Source organism: Giraffa tippelskirchi, chromosome 2 (assembly GCF_054371585.1).
Source record: "Giraffa tippelskirchi isolate mGirTip1 chromosome 2, T2T-mGirTip1v1.2.pri, whole genome shotgun sequence".
Lineage (NCBI taxonomy): Eukaryota > Metazoa > Chordata > Mammalia > Artiodactyla > Giraffidae > Giraffa > Giraffa tippelskirchi.
Window position 1 is genome coordinate 209,045,175 of NC_137276.1, and position 18,351 is coordinate 209,063,525.

Below are 18,351 nucleotides of genomic sequence, written 5' to 3' on the forward strand. Positions count from 1 at the left end.
AATCAAAAAAATATTAAGCTATATACTGATTTTCAGAACATAAAAGTAAACAATGGAAAACAACTTTAATCCACCAGTGAACTGTTTGGCTTCCTCTCTCTCCTAAATCAAGGGCTCTGATTATAATCAAAGGATCACGGCAGGGACAGAGGAGGCAAAGGGCGCCTGCAGTTCACATGTGGCAAGAGACTTGGACAAGAGGAACTGCACCTCTCCCCTCACGGCACAGATTTGCACATAACCTAAAGCCTGTGGCCCCGGCAACAGCTCATGAATGCCTGGATCCCAATCACAGGGATTGCAATCATTTTGTGAAATATTAAAACATTTGTTCAATTCATATTTAGAAATCCCAAATTTTACACTGTAAGTCTCTATCTGAAAAACATTCCACAGAATTAACAATAATAAAAAAATAATACTAGGAGAAACATTTCAATTTCCTTTCTCACAGCAGAATCAAACAGTATAATGTTTATACAATGAAACTAGTAAAAGAGTAAAGTAAAAATTACATTTCTTAATTTTCTTAGTATAGTTTAAGGTGGTAGAGTGGCTACTTTTTCTTTTAATGAAAATCTCTTTCCTAGTCTCTTCATCATGTAATGTAGGACCTTTACAATACAATGTACTGGAAAATAATTAAAAGTCATTTCCTAAACTAATTAGGTTCAGAACCACCTCCCTGGTTTCTCCCATTCATCTTGTGCTTATAATCTTATAATATTAGCTCGAATTTCATCTCTGCCTGACACATTTCAAGCAGTGAAACAGATTAGTGCCTCAGAACACTTTATAGGGTTTCGTTATCAATCAGGTTATGTTCCCAGTGATGCTTTCAGCAGAATTATCTTATTCGAATGAACTCTCATGGACTGAAGTAAACAAAGCTATAGCCCACTCCTCTTCCATACTTCCCATTCATTTATTTCCTTTTTTTTTTTATAACTTAGACTTACAGCACGTGCCACAGAAAGAGAGCGTGTTAAATATTCCTGGAGTGTCACAATATGTAATACAATAAAACAGATTACAACCCTACCTTTCTTTCACAGCAGTGGTGCCAAGCACAGGTACACCGGAGCAATCAATTTGTTCTGCAGACAGTAAGGCTTTCATAGAATACTAATGTAAAATCTCTTTTCTTTCTCCTTTGCCTTGACTCCCCAATGCCCAGGTCCCGACCAATACAAGGAGGAGGGCGGTATGTCTTCTGCTGAGATAACCACAACTACTAATCAAGTCTACGTGTACAAGGGCACAGGATTAAACCTCCACCAAGCTTGAGTCAGGGTTTGAGAGCAGCTAAACACATGCACAGCACGGTCAAAATTAAACACACACACACACACACTCTCTCACTCATACACCACGCACAAGCCACGAAAACACAGATGTGTCTACTTCAGTGAACTAATTCATCACACTTTTACCACTGATAGTTTTTTACCTCAGGGGTATGAAATTAGCTCCTGTTGAATTGAGGGCTTAGATTCAACAGTACCTAACAATAACTAGTTTTTTTTCCCCCCAGAAAATGAGAATCATGATCAGTATTTTTTGCATTAAACTGTCCTTTGTTTTTAAAAGAAGATTTGCACTATCCAATACAGTTTATATGGACTTACTCTCACAAGTATTAACATAGGGTTAATAGACTCAGCAGGGATCCTTAAGATTTTACACTTTAAAAAGGGTATTATATAGTTAAAATCTACTTATCCAAGAAAACCTTGTGTATTACCAACAATGAAAGATATCTAAAAGATCTTCGTTTAGCTTTTAGCTTTTACATTTAATATAATCCCAAGATACTAAAAAATATTTTCAGGTCTCAAAAATTACTTTGAAAAAAATCTTTAAAATTTTACACTTATGCTGTGGTGCTATTTTTGATCTCCTAAGTCTAGAGTTTTGAGGTTCCTTTCAATTAAGCATTTTTTTTCACTTGGCTTATTCTCCTTTTATTCGAAATATGAAAAGGTGTGCCAATCACTGAGTTAGCATGATAATGGAAGTTGTTAAATGTTTACCAATATACAATACAATACCTCATTTTAATTTGTCTGCCTTAATTTTCAAATAAATCTTGAAAAGTACTGATAATCAAGGGATTACAAACTAAATAAGAATTAAGAACAAAACATTCTAGATGACTGGAGAAACTTATGAGGAAGCTTTCTAAACCAGCTCTATTTTCACATCCACACTTGCCTTAACACTGCTAAAACACATGTCTTATTTTGCACTCTTCCTTTTTCTTAAAAAAACAAAACAAAACAAAACAGCAGAACAATTAAGAAATGCCAGGCCTTCAGTGAAGTACTGCAATAATGTTTAACCGATACTGATGCCTTCGTCCTTGACACACTGACCATGTCATCAGGCTACTGTCATGTGATATCATGTCATTTCCCCACCTGGCTGGTGACCTTGTCCTCTAAGTGACCTAAAGCTTCCCTCAAGTAGCAGGAGGCCCCTCCCCGCTGTCTCAGCAAGGTCGAATGGGTCAGCATGTCCTCATCTATAATCCACCACCATTTGTCAGCAGGGAGGCTGGAGGAGGCAGGCTTGCTACAAGGGGAGAATGCCCAATTAGGCAGCTGTCACACAAAGCATAGGCTGCGAAATTATCCCCTGTCAAAAGAAAGAGCAGCTGCGGGTGCCAATTACAGCAACCTTTCAACCCTTTAGGTACTGGAAACTACACAGAAGTAAATGAAGAACAATTAGTGATAACAAATCGATGAATTAGGACAGTAAATTAGAAATGACTAGCAGGTGAGCGTGGGTCATACATGACAGAAGGGCACACCAGACTCCAGGCAAGGGCAGGGATGCACAGAATCACACTGCCCTTTCCTTGCAGATAGATTTCCCCTCCAGGCTTTTCTTTTGGCAAACCTAAAATCCTCTCAAACAGCCATAACCTAAAAGTGTATATACCTTTTTTACTTTCCTGGGAGGACCCAAAGATACTGCTTCTTGACAGAAGGAAAATGGTCCAGAATAAGAAGTCTAGACAGTTCTAAACTGTTCTTCTAATACCATTCATCACATCATCCCCAGAAGCTTCGTTATCTGTGGGCCCCAAAGTCCAAAATATCAGTTCAAATAAGCACAGTATGTTATGTCCAACTTCCAGAAGTATGTGCCCAGGTTCTACTTTAGTTACACTTACAGGGAAGCATCTTCTTTAAGAAAGAAACAACCAAATTTCAAGAAAGCTTTATGTTAATATTATAATGTTGAATTGAAGTTTCTTTACAGACATGATTTTGTGTATAAAGAAATATCTTCAAGTGCTTCTGTACCTGATCGACCCAAAAAAGTATCAACTATAAAAATTTCTTAGATTATTTGGCTCTAATCCTACAGAGGTGATACGCATTAAGTCTCAAGCTTAGAAAACCAGTTTATTTGGACTCTTTCCAACTGATGTCCTGTAGTTAGCACTCACAGGCAACAGAGGAAGAACAAATCCCACAGAAGAGAGGGAAGCCAGTACGGCTGTTAAGTGTTTATGCACATGGTTTCATTGTGCCTTAAAAAAGTCCGTATGCTGACAAACAACTTTCTTAGAGGCTATTTGAAACTAAAATTGTTTTTCTCCTTCCTGAGGAAAAACACATGTGTCTTTTTATACCAATTCTCTGAAAGTTGAGAAACTGAATGAGAGGTGCTATATTTTCTAAAGACTCAAGAATGGCTACCCACTCCAATATTCTTGCCAGGAGAATTCCATGGACAGAGGAGCCTGGCAGGCTACAATCCATGGGGTTGCGAAGAGTCGGACATGACTGAGCAACTTTTATTTCAAGGTAAATTGATTTACTAAAATTCCGAGTCACACATGTAAAAGTGAAGAAGAGAAGGTGAGGTAATAAAGAAGTATTTTTTTCAACCCTCCCCAACCAATTAAAAATAAATCAGTTAACAGCAGAAAAAGTTTCTAATTTCTACTTCCTCAGTCAAGCCACCTAATAAAATTTCCAAGAGGTGAATGGCATGGGGAGAAAACTTTCTCCTATTAAGTTTATTCAAGAATTTTATTTGTAAATTATGTTTCCTCCTTAAAAAAAAAAAGGCATTTATACATTTTCTTAAGTTTAGATTGCAATCTTCTAAAGGAACTCAAAGTAATGGCAAGGAGACAGGAATGAAGGAGTTAATGCCTTTAGAATTCAGCTTCCATCATACATGGGTGACTATCTCTTTAAATAATTTAAATCCTCTCCATCAACTACAAAGCTGTTTTGAAGCCATTTAGCTTTGTTCTTTACATGTGTTCTAATTAAGAAATGACCTTGTCATCACACACACCAGAAATCCAGGATTATTTCCTACAGCAAAAATTCAGAGCCCCCCCAAAAAAAGAAAAAGAGGGGGAAAAAATAGACTTCTTCCTCAGTTCCTCACTAAAGGAAGTTGTTGGTTGGTTGAATGCTGAAGCAGTTTCACCGCATAATTTTTTGTTGTTGTTGAATGTCACAGGGCGGGTTAGTGTGACCTTGAGCCGCATCAGCAGCACAGCAAGGGTCGAGATGCCTGCAGGCGCCCTTGTACTGGATTTGCAAGACAAAAACCTTCAAACTGGCTGAAGGACATCTTAAATCTCTTCAAAGGTTTTCCGAACTAATCTGGGCTGCTCTTAGCAGGATCTGTGCCAGTGTGCAAAGCAAAATTAAAAACAAGGTCTTTGACAGGATGTTGTCTCCTCTTAACCCTTCCCAAGCAGAACAGAACAAATCACAAGCATTCGGGAGACAGTTTACCTGGAAGCCTTTCTTCATAACAAATTATGGAAGCAAGCAATCACAAAGGATGAGGCAGCTATTAGTCCTTAAAATGAAACCCTCCCATTGCGATGAAAGATTTTGGGTGGGATTTTTTTTTTTTCTAGATCATATTATAGTGTAGAGCATATAGAACTTAAATTCTATTTGTTTATCTTTTAGAGTTGCTGCAAGTGATATGTTAACACTAAGGAAGTATTTTCATTGACATTAATCTCTCAATTTCAATTTATTTTTAAAGAATAAGCTTTTAGCTAGTTAAGTCATAAACTTCATGCATGTTGCATACAGCATATGGAATTTGAAAGATGGTAACGATAACCCTATATGCGAGACAGAATAAGAGACACAGATGCATAGAACAATTTTATGGACTCTGAGGGAGAAGGTGAGGGTGGGACGTCCTGGGAGAATACCATTGAAACATGTATATTATCATGTGTGAAGCGGAACACCATTCCATGTTCGATGCATGAGACAAAGGCTCAGGGCCGGGGCAATGGGATGACCCAGAGGGATGGGATGGGGAGGGAGGTGGGTGGGGGGTCCAGGAGGGGGAACACATGTAAACTCATGGCTGATTCGTGTCAATGTATGGCAAAAGCTATTACAATATTGTAAAGTAATTGGCCCCCAACTAAAATAAATAAATTTATTAAAATAAAATAAAATAAAATAAGTAAAAAAAATTGCATGATATGTTTACTAAAGTTCTTATTCCTAACATGATGAATACACTGGTAAGAGGGGGAAAATATCAGAATAGTGAAAGTGAACATAAGTAAAACAAGATAAGGCAGTCTCAGCCTTGTTATAAGAAATCAGCAAGACATCTTTTTTAATTGTAATGTTATAGTATTTCCAATGTAGGCCAAAAAAGAAGGTATTAATGCCAGCAGAGTGTGTGTGTCTTCTCTGCAGTACCCTTAAAATTTAGCTACAGCTCTCAGGAAATAATCTAGGCAAAAAAAGAGCTATAATACTTAAAATGCAATAACCTAAAATCAGTGTAACCTGTGACATGTTAGTTTCTCATCATATATAAGATATGCCATAATTAGTTGTAAAGAGTATTTAGTATAAGGTATAAAATGTATTAAGGTCCAATAGATTGCAAATTATACCTGTCTGAAAAAATAGACTTGAGTTCAAGTTTATGCTGAGTGGCAACCAAACTAACTCACTTAAATTTGGATATGCCAGATGTCCCCAACACCCAGGCCATGGACCAGTACCAGTCAGTGGCCTGTTAGGAACCAGGCCTAATTGCAGGAGGTCAGTAGCAGACAAGTGAGTGAACGTTCATCCGTATTTATAGCTGCTCCCCATCGCTCTCCCATTACCCTAAGATCGGACCACCTAGTTGCAGGAAAACAAGCTCAAAGCTTCCATTAATTCTGCATTATGGTGAGTTGTATAATTATTTCAATATATCTCACAATGTAATAATAATAGAAATAAAGTGCATGATAAATGTTATGTGTTTGAATCTTCTGAAGCCATCCCCCGTGGAAAAACTGTCTTCCATGAAACCCGTCCTTGATGCCAGAAAGGTTGGGGACCACTGAGACACGGTTTCCCAAATGGGGCAGGAAAAGGGTAAAGTATACCTAGTAAGTATATAACATGAGAGTGAACAGTACATGTGAAGTTTTCTTTAGTCACTGTGCAAAAGGAGACAGGGTATAAGTGTTAAATGCTAATGCTGAAGTTTGTAACAAGTCCAGTAGGAACAGAGTGGGTGTAACTACGTTTTCAGCTGTGCTATGCCCAAGGTGGTGATCAGTGATGGTTAAAAAAATGAGGAGGCAGAAGAGAATGGCAGTCACTCTAGGTTCAAAAACAGCACTCAAAAGCAGGGAACTGCTTAGTGGGATACAGGAAGCAGTGGCCCAATGTGACTAGAGATTAGGCTGAAAACACAATTGGGACCAAGGACTCTGAATCAAGGTCATGTCAAGGAGTTGGCATTTATCTGGTGAGCAGTAGGAGGTTTACAGGCAATGGTGTGACTAAATGAATGTTAGAACACAAAAACAAAAACAGAGTTGTAGAGCTGCTGATGGCCAGGAGGGGAAGGAAATTGAAACAAATTAGTGCAGAGAAGAAAACAGTCAAAATAAGGTAGGAGCAGGAGAGTTGAAGAAAAAGACAAATCTGAAAAACAATGAAACCTGGTTTAAACATTTAGATAGCAATATATCTAACATAAATAGTGTTACAAAATAGGGTATTTTTAATAGCAAGTTCATGAAGTAAAAAAAAGAAAATAATTATGATGTCTCAAGCCTAGGTTTGTAGAATACATGGCAACATGACGTACGAATTTACAAGAAAACTAAGGTATTTAACAAAGAGTCAGAATCAGATTCTGTTGGAGATTTGAAGTTTGTATATTTCAAATAGCAATCTTCACTAAGTATCAGGTAAGGATTTTGCTTATAAGGCAGCAACAAGTACTTTTTCAGAAGAGTGTGATGGCAGAGTTCCCTTGGCTATAAGGGAGAGATGTGCATGCTCAGTCACACAGTCATGTCCGACTCTTTGTGACCCTATGGACTGTAGCCTGCCAGGCTTCCCTGTCCATGGGATTTCCCAAGCAAGAATCCTGGAGTGGGTTGCCATTTCCTTCTCCAATAAGGGAGAGAGGTCTGGCTTAAATCATAAAGTCACTGTTGGAGCTCAGAGTTTCATCAACACTAATGAAAATAAAATTAACTTAGCAAACATTTACTGACTGCTTACTATGTTTAGGACACAGAATTAAAAAATAAAAAGTCCCCAACATTCTATCAGCTTTGTGCTTCTAGTTTGTCACTCATAAAGATAAAGCCCCAAATTACAGCTCACACGATGACACCAACACACAATAAAAAGACTGATGAGTAAACAGAATAGAGCTGTCAGTGAATTAACAGGAGTCTGAACGAGCGGCCATCTTGGTGCTCCCATGCAGCTGACAGGTATATACAATGCATGCCCAGGACACTCCTGAAGACCCAGTCCCCTTTTAATTTGAAGAGAGTTGTCAAATACTCTAGGAGACTGACTGTCCTGCTAAGACCTCAGAAAGAATTTAACAGAGTATCAGCCAAGGTAAGAGGGTAGAGAGTGACAAAGAACAGGAGTCACTAGGGCCAAGTCACTATCTGCCAGAGAGCAGACTGTACTCCCAGAAAAGGAGAGCCAGCATCGGGGATCATGTTGAGGCAAGTGGAGGGGAAGGTCAAACAAAGGAGAGAAGAAGGAAAGATCTCGAAGGGAAGACTTCCCACTCCACTGAAAATGATATAAACTTTACTTTGTGAAATAGGAAAATGACCAAACCTCCAAGCCCTCTGGAGTAAGGAGAATCATCACAGAAGAAGTATTTGGAAGTTCATTAGTCATAAAAAGGGCTAGCATGTAAAAGTCAGGGTACTGACAGGGCGTAACTAGGAATGACCTTATTGAGTATCCACAAATAAAATGACTTCTCCTTGAGTAAGCATCTCCTTCTTACAGCTGCCAAGCCAACACTGGTAATAAGCTCCAGCACATTCTATGTCTAGACATTAATAGAAGAGTGGGTAACATGATAGACCTTGCAGATACTTAAAAAAAAAAAACAAATCCAACAATCTATTAATCTATAAACACAAAAGCTAGGTTACAACATGATCAAAATAAAAAACACAAAATATTCTGCTGGCAATTAAAGTGAATTCTTGTAAAGCAGCAGTTCCCAAGTGTGGTCCAGGGACTCCAAGGCAATCCATGTATGATGCATTCAGGAGGCCTGTGAAGTCAATACTACTTTCATAACACTAAACTATTATCTGCTTTCTTGTCTCTTCTCTTCTAAGTCGACAGTGGAGTTGTCTAGGGCTACAGGATGTGTAGCACTCTGTTGACGACTCCTGGAATGCATACTGTGTAATCTTGTGTTTTAAAATTTTTCTCAGTTTAAAATTTCTAATATGGTAAATATTGGTTGATATGACCCTCTAAACAAAAACTCTCTGGGGTCCCTCAATATTTTAAGAGTACAAAAGGGTCCTGAGGCAAGAAGTTTGAAAACTGCTGCTGGTTTACTAAAGCAAAGAAGTACTTCTTGAGAAGCACAATCTTGGTTTTAATCTTCAAATGAAATCTCTACTTTCTAATTTTCAAGAATTTACATTATAACTGTGAGTGATAAACACTGTTCTCTGTACAGAAATGCTTCCAAAACACTAGGGGAAAAATAAATGGATGACCTTTTAAAAAGACTACAGGGGTATGAAATATCTCCCATCTTGGGATAGTCACTGCTATTCTGAATTTACATGAAGCAATGACTACACATATATTTATAAAGAAGCTGCTATGTTGAGAGTTGAAGATAGAATAGTAACTAAGTGATAGACCAGCCTTTAGTGGACCCACAATATGGCCAGAAAAAAGTATAATCAGTGACATAATGAGACACTACTATAAGAGAAGGCATGAACAAAGTGTAAAAAGCATGGGAAGGCAAATTTTTGGGAAGAAGATGGGATGAAAAGGCAGGAAACAGCTTTTTTTAGTGAAGACACGCCACAGAGGTGGTACGCAAATCGACTCTAACACAAGCAAGGCCTTGGCAATTAGAAAAGAAGCTAAAAGCATTCTACAAGTGGGAGGAGCATCAGTCTGAGCAGGGTAGCGAGCAGTACAGTGTGTTCCAGAAACTAGGTAATTCACTTAAAGAACAAAAATTACAAGTAATTCTGTGCTCAGTTGCTCAGTCATGTCCAACTCTTTGCAACCCCATGGACTACTGCAAGCCAGGCTCCTCTGTCCTTGGAATTTTTCAGGCAAGAATACCGGAGTGGGTTGCCATTTCCTCCTCGCGGGGATCTAAACTTTCATACAATTTGACAAAGTAATTTGCTGTCTTTTGAATTTAATGATGAAAGATTTGGATGTATAATTTGTATGTATGTTTCTTAATTTTCAATCTGCCTTAGATAGAAGGTTTTTAAAAGCACAGTAAAAGTAAGTTACTAACATAATGAAGTGAAAACAACCAAACAAAAACTAGTACTCCCCCACAAATATTTTGAGAAGCTTAGCACACAGGCTGCAAGATTGTGGGGATGAAGGGTAGCAACAGCAGGAAATAAAAGCTTCAAGCTAGAAGCTTGCATGGCTTCCCAGATGGTGCTAGTGGTAAAGAACCCACTTGCCAATGCAGGAAACATAAGAGACGTGGGTTCAATCCCTGGGTAAGGAAGATCTCTTGGAGAAGGGCATGGCAACCCATTCTAGTATTCTGGCCTGGAGAATCCCATGGACAGAGGAGCCTGGCAGGCTACAGTCTATGGGGTCACACAGAGTCAGACAATGACTGAGTGACTTAGTATGCAGAAGCTTGCACAGACTGTATTATCAACAATTTCTGTAAAAGTAAATGCAAAAAAGAAAACAAACAGGGTTTGAAAATTACTAGTGTAGCTCTAATCTAGAATAGAGAAATTCTGATTATCTAAATAAAGTACATAATAAGCTCTACTGTCAGAATCACACCAATTTCAGATATGCAAACCAAAGGCCACATGGTTGAAGGGCAAAGTGTACCTGAGAATCGAAGAAAATATCAGATTCAACAGTTAATTGAAAAAAAACCAACAGGATCTGTGTAAGAAGAGACAGTGAAGTGACACTTAAATCAACATATTTTTAAATTATTTTAATTAATTCATTTGAAACCTTTCATGGTAGAGGGAAAAAACCTTAGTTGACACAGAGGCTCGATATAGTGGGAATTTTCCTCCTAAAATAATGTTAGTGATATCAACTAAGGTATTAAGTAAAAAAAAAAAAAAACTTATGGAAAAATCAATTTTTATAGACATCAAATTCAGAAAAATGTTAATTATATGAATGTTTCCCATTGTAATGGTAAATCAGAATTGACTGAAGAAGTCTTGCTATTTTTGCATGGTCATTTTGCTACTGGCATAACCGAATTACTGTGATCAAAGAAGTAACAGAGCAGAGTGGAGCACAGACACCAGTACGGAGGCTCAGCCGCAGAAGAGCCCCAGACGAGGAAAGAGCTCTGAACCAAAATGCTGGCCGTGGGGAAGGAAACCAACAGTTGGGTGGAAGCTACGCTGGAAACTAGTAACGGTTTATTTGAGTGGAACATCCAAATTTTCTCGCCCAGGTCATCCACAAAACCAGGGAAGCATAAGTGAGATAGCCAAGTTAGTTTATGGCAATGAAACTCAATCAACCCCAATGACTCACCCAGATTCTGGACTGATCTTGATTTCACCAATAACAAGTACAAAGGTTTCTCACTGAAACCTTTGTGTAGGAGTTTAAATACTTTTTAAAAGCATTATTTCTTAAAAACCCTACTTGAAGGAGTTATATAAAGTTATAGAAAGCTTTATAAAGTTCAGGGAAGATTTCCCATGTTGACAATTAGCCTCACTTCCAACCTGGTAACCCAAACTGTTAGAAGCAGCTAAATTACTGGCTCACGTTTTTGTTTCTTCATATAGATACTATATATGACAAAAAAGTTTTTAACACTTTAGACATCTGTTGAAATAGTCATCAACAATTTAACCAAACTAGGAAAAAAATAATGTGCAAAAAAGCACCCTTCCCAATGAGAAATCGTGAGATGAAACAATAAAACTCCACTTAGAAAATGAGTATATTCAAGCGTTTTAAGCTAAACTGAGCTATGGCCAATAACCCACTTCTACCCAAGATATTAACTTTTATATTATCAATATTTATCAAAATTAGCTTATATATGTTACATACTAAGATGAACAGAGCACATAAAATACACGGAGCCCTTCAAAATACAATAAGGGGTGATGAGATCTTGGTCTAAGACACTAAGAAGCTTTATAAACACTCATGTTTCATACGGTTTACAATATTATTAATTAAATACTTTTCCTTTTTTCCTAATCATCCTCTTTGACTTCTTATTCAGGACATTCCTATACTTAAAAGTATAACGTGACTGGTTTCAAAGTGGAGCTGTATTACAGACAAACCATAGTAAAACCTAATGAAACATTAATATATTAGTTCAGAGTCTTCAATCTATTCTGTCATATACTAGATATATTCAAGCTTTTCCTATTGGAGACGGATAGTGCACTGGCTAATGGAAAGCCTAGTGAATAGGTATTTTATAATATGATTCAACTTCTCCCAAACTTATTTGGCCATGAGTTCCTCATTCAAAAGGAAAAACTGTTCAAAGCGACACATTATAGAAACAATACACTTAACATACTCACTTTAAAAATCTTAAATATTTAAAAACATATATAAATAACAGAGATAATCACTAATAATTCAAATTAAATTGCTTTGAAAGCTGTTCACCGTGTATTCTAAATAATCTATCTCCTATCTGGAACAAAGGCCTAAATTTGGTCATTTTTCAAGGACAATTTATTGGCTATGTATGTTTACCATCTGGCTATAACAATTTATTTACCAACTGTCAAAAGTGGTTGGAGCTTACCACAAGGGTGCTGACAAATTAAGAGCAACAAACAAGACATACTGATATCTTGATGGTCACAAGAATATGAATCGTTAGAATTTTCATTTTAACAAAATTAAAAGTCAAAAATTAGGATTTAATATCAACTATGTTTCAACAAATATAAGAGCAGATTTCAGACTATCAAACAGATTCAACACATAATTATAACTGAGTAAAAGAACTTTTAATATTTATAAATAAAAGTTAGGTTGAGGAAAAAGGTAAGTGAATAGGTGAAAAAATGACTAGCAACCAATAATCACTAATAATTTTACAGTGTTTTTAATAAGTACTTAAAGATTTCCTTGCCTAAATTATAAGAAAGAATACACACAGTAATTAAAATAAAAGAGAAGTAGAATAATTGAAAGAAAAACCTCATCACTAGATTTTCTGAACATAATTAGAACAGTGAAGAAAAAGGAGTTAGTATTATCACTGTGCCAACCATATGATGCCTACAGGTAGAGAACAAATCTGGCTCAAAGTTGCCATCCCCCAATTGAAACATCATGGTCCGTAAAACGCCATGAATTTAGGATAATCTATCTGCTATCTCTCTTCCAAAACAGAGTTTTCAGTTAGCTGAACTCTTCACAACTAATTATGACCACAATAATCAGTCACTGTGCCTTTTCCCCGTTTACTTATAGTTCTTCTGTCCATGTATAAGCAGCATAAGGTCCAAGAACTTAAGACATGACAAATTCATTTAGGTTGTAGCTATACTAGAAAACAAGTAGGTAAGTCCAAGTAGAATTAGCTACTCACTTATCTCTTTCTGCAGCACTGCCCATCTACTCATGATAATTTAATCAGATTTTTAAATCACTTCTCAGAAATGCTGAAATACTACTATCTGCCTTGGAAGAGGTAACCATTTTATATAATGCAAAAAGTAATCACTGACTTACACTATAATAAACCCACAATAACCAAACATACTTCTATTTTTCCTTCAAATGATAATTAACTTTTTATCTGAAATCAGATTGCTATTTTAGGTTTTCTATTAACTTGTCCATTCTCCCTGGTTTCTAGTTAAAAAAAAACAAATAATTTTTGTTTTTTTCTGGTAAAAAAACAAAAGTATCATTAATGTAAATGCTGTTCTTTCAAGCATCTCAATCACTTTCTCCAGAAGTAATCTACACTTCTGAATTCTCAAGAATGTTGTCTGTGTCTTTCTCATGGCATTTAACCTCTTCCTATTGTTTGATGATACTTATTTACCTATATTTATTCTTTTCCTGTAAGTTCCTTAGTTATAAGATCATATCCTATTCAATTAAACACACACACACATTGCAAAATAAAGTTATTTGCACAGATAAAGCACAAAATACTAATCTGGTAATTATAAGCTCACTTATAACTAAGAAAGGACTGTCTGAAATATACTGAAGTCACAATGATTAAGCTTAAGAACTCAGGAAAAATATTCTCACCGTCCATCTCCAAGGCTGGAGTCTCTGCTTTCTGAGAGAGGAAATTGAGAAGGCTGCTGAAAAGTAACTCTGATGTCATTTGGAGTCTTCAGATTCCTGCTCCTCCTTCAATCTAGAGAGTATCTTAGGAAGAGGAAAAAAAGAGTTTGGCATCTATTCCAAACCAGATTATTCTGGAGTATCTTTTGTGAAGTTCTGTAAACTTTTCTTAGTATCTTTTGTTGTTCAAGTTCAATAGAGTCATTTCACAGAGAAATATGAGTTGTTTATGAAATTCTAATTTATCACTAAAGGCAAGCAACAGATTTTTGCTTCTTAGACAATACATTTACTTGATACAAGTAGATGATTCAAGAAAATAAACTGTGAAAAAGGTTGATAGTTGCTAAGAAGCACTTAGTAACCTCTGTTAATTTCAAATTTCTATCAAATTAATCCAATAAAGTTACATCTAAAAATTCTAAATCTTTGCAAAGATATATTTCCAAAGATTCTTAAAAAGAAAAAAAAATTGCTAGTTTCATATTAAGCTTTGTCTGTTTCAATATATTACCTATGTAACCTTCCCAGCAAAAAATCTGGTAATAAATACCAAATATTTTACGTATACAGAAAGACTTCTACACCAATGTCCACAGTAATTTTTTTTTTTAATAGCCAAAAACTGGAAACAACTCAAATTCCCATCAATAGGTGAATGAATTATGGTATATCCATACAATGGAACATTTACTACTCAGCACTCCACAACAAAAAATGATATACTGTTGATATAAACAACATTAATGAATTTCAAAATAACTGTGCTGAGTACAAGAACCCAGACAAAAAGAATACATAGTGTGTGATTCTGTAAGCATAAAAATGTAGTAAATGCAAATTAATCAACAGGGAGAGTAAACAGATCAGTGGCTGCCTGGGAATAGTTGTGAAAAGTTATAAGAAGGTGGGATTACAAAAAAGCATGATCTTAATTGTGGTGCTGAATTAATGGGTGTACACATATGTCAAAATTTATCAAATTGTATACCTTAAATATGTGCAGCTTATTTTATGTCAATTACATTTCAATGAAGCTAAAAACTTGTATTTCTTAAAATGTTTGTATGGCCCCTTGATGTAGCAATTCCAAGTATAGAATTTTTCCTAATGAGAAAAAAAAAAAAATAGAGGATATGTACACATATTTAGCCATAAGCATGTCATTACATACTACATAGCCACGAAAATATTATATAAGGGAATTAAGTTTCAGGGAATAATATACAATATTATATATTAAGTGATAAAACAGGAAACGTTATGTTCTGTGTAACTGAATTTTTGTTTTAAAATTGTACAAAAATAAGTATAATTATTCTTCTTTTATAGTAATTTTTAATATTTTATTTTATAGTAATTATTATTTACAGTATTCTTCTTTTATTTTTTCTTTTTCCTTATCTGTATTTTCTAGTTTCTTCACAATAAATGTGTATTACTCTTATAATAAATAAAACAAGTTAAAGGATGAAATATCAACAGTCTACCACTGTCTAATGCCTTGTGTGTGTATAAAGCAAACACTCGTAGGAGGTAGTGTACAGTACAGATTTCTGGGTTATCATGTCACCCTCACCAGTGACCTACCAAACAAGAGTGAGAAAAGGGCAGGTCTGACAGGATGAACGGGTGTCATGGCAGTTACAAAGCGCTTTCATGGACATGACCTCACTGACTATTTGAAACTCAGTGAAACAAGCAAGGGGGCCTCATCCCATTTTTACGGAGGAGAAAGAGTGTGCAGGGCAGGGCTGGTTAAGTGTCCTGCCCCAAATGATACATCCTGGACTCAAATTAGACCTTGAGTATAAATTCTGATAGGAATTCTAAGAGAGTCAGGAATAACCACTTCTGATAATTTATAAGGCAGTGCTTTATACTTGAACTTAAAAATAACCATATTTACAATCAATTTAGTATTCCTATTAGAATATGCCAGAGGCCTTCCAAATTCCCTAAATTCCCAGTCCACCAACTCAGAAGCTACACCCAAGACAACTCTATCCTGCCCCTTGTCAACGTTATAACTGTTCAATTTTAGTTGCATTTTTTTTTCCTTAAAAAAGAAAAAAAAAACTGTTTTATCTTTCAAGTTGGAAAATAAAGTAATTATAACTATACTTTTGAGTGCAATAACTATAAGTTAATGACAAAATGTCTGACTTAATTTACTTTAGAATACCACCTTTTGGGCCATATCTTTTTTGGCACATGGGCAGACAAGACACAGTCTCAAAACAGCCATATTCACTGAAGAATATGACCAATTCTTGACAAGAATAAAAGTAAACATCTTCAGAGGCTTTGCTACCACTCTCACCAGCACTCCCAGGACTATGAGAGACTCAACAGAAGGTAAAGATAGCTCTCATATACTGCGTAGTTACTATACATCAAGTACTGCACTAAACTCTTTATATACAACCCTATGAGATGGAGGACCCTGGTAGGCTACAGTCCATAGGATCGTAAAGAGTCAGACATGACTGAGCGACTTCACTTTCCTATAAGATGATGATTATAATCCTCATTTTATAGATGAGGAAACTGAGTTTAAGTTACCCCAAATTACAAAACTAGTAAGAACTTCAAAGTGGAATTCAAACCCTGTTATATTTTACTTGCAAACAAGACAAGGCCTTGACAGTTCTCTGGAACATAATTCCGAACTTTCTTCTACTACTACTCACTTCCCAAAATCTCAATTCAGATAGTGCAAAATACTTGGCAATAATACATAAAGTTCATGAGTCTACATTCTTCCACGTAGAGAGGAAACAATATTCAGTATCCACAGTTCATGTTTAAATTTTGCCACATACTAGAATTGTTTTATCTATTAAAGCATTATTATAACCTTTCTGAGCTAAACTTATGACCACATGAAGAGTAAGTTAAAAGAATACTTAAATAAAAATTAGCAAAAGATAATATAAAATCAACAACTATCATAGAATATGAATAAATGGAAAAATTAGCCTTAAATCCAAATTGATGAAACAATATGCCAGATGTGTTGAAAATCATGAAGGAAGGAAGCATGTCTATGAATAAAAAAACAAATAAATAAAACATTCAAATGACTTTCTTATAATTATATTGTAAAGTATTATGCAATCGTTAAAATATACGTTTTCAAAGGAAACATTTTCATTATAGGGGACTGGAATACAAAAGTAGGAAGTCAGGAAACACCTGGCGTAACAGGCAAATTTGGCCTTGGAGTACAGAATGAAGCAGGGCAAAGGCTAATAGAGTTTTGCCAAGAGAACGCACTGGTCATAGCAAACACCCTCTTCCAACAACACAAGACAAGACTCTACACATGGACATCACCAGATGGTCAACACCAAAATCAGATTGATTATATTCTTTGCAGCCAAAGATGGAGAAGCTCTATACAGTCAGCAAAAACAAGACCGGGAGCTGACTGTGGCTCAGATCATGAACTCTTTATTGCCAAATTCAGACTTAAATTAAAGAAAGTAGGGAAAACCACTAGACCATTCAGGTATGACCTAAATCAAATCCCTTATGATTATACAGTGGAAGTGACAAATAGATATAAGGGGCTAGATTTGATAGACAGAGTGCCTGATGAACTATGGACAGAGGTTCATGACATTGTACAGGAGACAGGGATCAAGACCATCTCCATGGAAAAGAAATGCAAAAAAAGCAAAATGGCTGTCTGAGGAGGCCTTACAAATAGCTGGGAAAAGAAGAGAAGCAAAAAGCAAAGGAGAAAAGGAAAGATATTACCATCTGAATGCAGAGTTCCAAAGAATAGCAAGGAGAGATAAGAAAGCCTTCCTCAGCAATCAATGCAAAGAAATAGAGGAAAACAACAGAATGGGAAAGACTAGAGATCTCTTCAAGAAAATTAGAGATACCAAGGGAACATTTCATGCAAAGATGGGCTCGACAAAGGACAGAAATGGTATGGACCTAACAGAAGCAGAAGATATTAAGAGGTGGCAAAAATACACAGAAGACCTGTACAAAAAAAATCTTCATGACCCAGATAATCACGATGGTGTGATCACTCACCTAGAGCCAGACATCCTGGAATGTGAAGTCAAGTGGGCCTTAGAAAGCATCGCTAAGAACAAAGCTAGTGGAGATGATGGAATTCCAGTTGAGCTATTGCAAATCCTGAAAGATGATGCTGTGAAAGTGCGGCACTCGATATGCTAGCAAATCTGGAAAACTCAGCAGTGGCCACAGGACTGGGAAAGTCAGTTTTCATTTCAATGCCAAAGAAAGGGAATGCCAAAGAATGTTCAAACTCCCACACAATTGTACTCATCTCACATGCTAGCAAAGTAATGCTCAAAATTCTCCAAGCTAGGCTTCAATAGTACATGAACTGAGAACTTCCAAATATTCAAGCTAGATTTAGAAAAGGCAGAGGAACCAGAGAGCAAATTGCCAACATCCGCTGGATCATAGAAAAAGCAAGACGGTTCCAGAAAAATATCGACTTCAGCTTTATTGACTACGCTAAAGCCTTTGACTGTGAGGATCACAACAA

General features: G+C 36.3%; 1 protein-coding gene across 45 annotated transcripts in view; it reads right to left on the minus strand.

The window, feature by feature from the left end:
• The window catches only part of NRIP1 (nuclear receptor interacting protein 1), a 92,264-nt gene that overhangs the window by 32,413 nt on the left and 41,500 nt on the right, over positions 1 to 18,351 (minus strand). For 20 of the 45 annotated variants that reach the window (XM_081553189.1, XM_081553037.1, XM_081553248.1 and 17 more), the window contains 2 exons: positions 14,806 to 14,921; positions 13,776 to 13,898 (listed from right to left, as the gene is read on the minus strand). The exons of 8 other annotated variants lie outside the window; for them this stretch is intronic. The gene's annotated coding sequence lies outside the window, so the exon portion shown is untranslated. Of the gene's footprint in view, positions 1 to 1,042; positions 1,093 to 13,775; positions 13,899 to 14,805; positions 14,922 to 18,351 lie in introns of those variants that run through there. 17 more of the 45 variants (XM_081552986.1, XM_081552956.1, XM_081553031.1 and 14 more) reach the window with 3 other exon arrangements.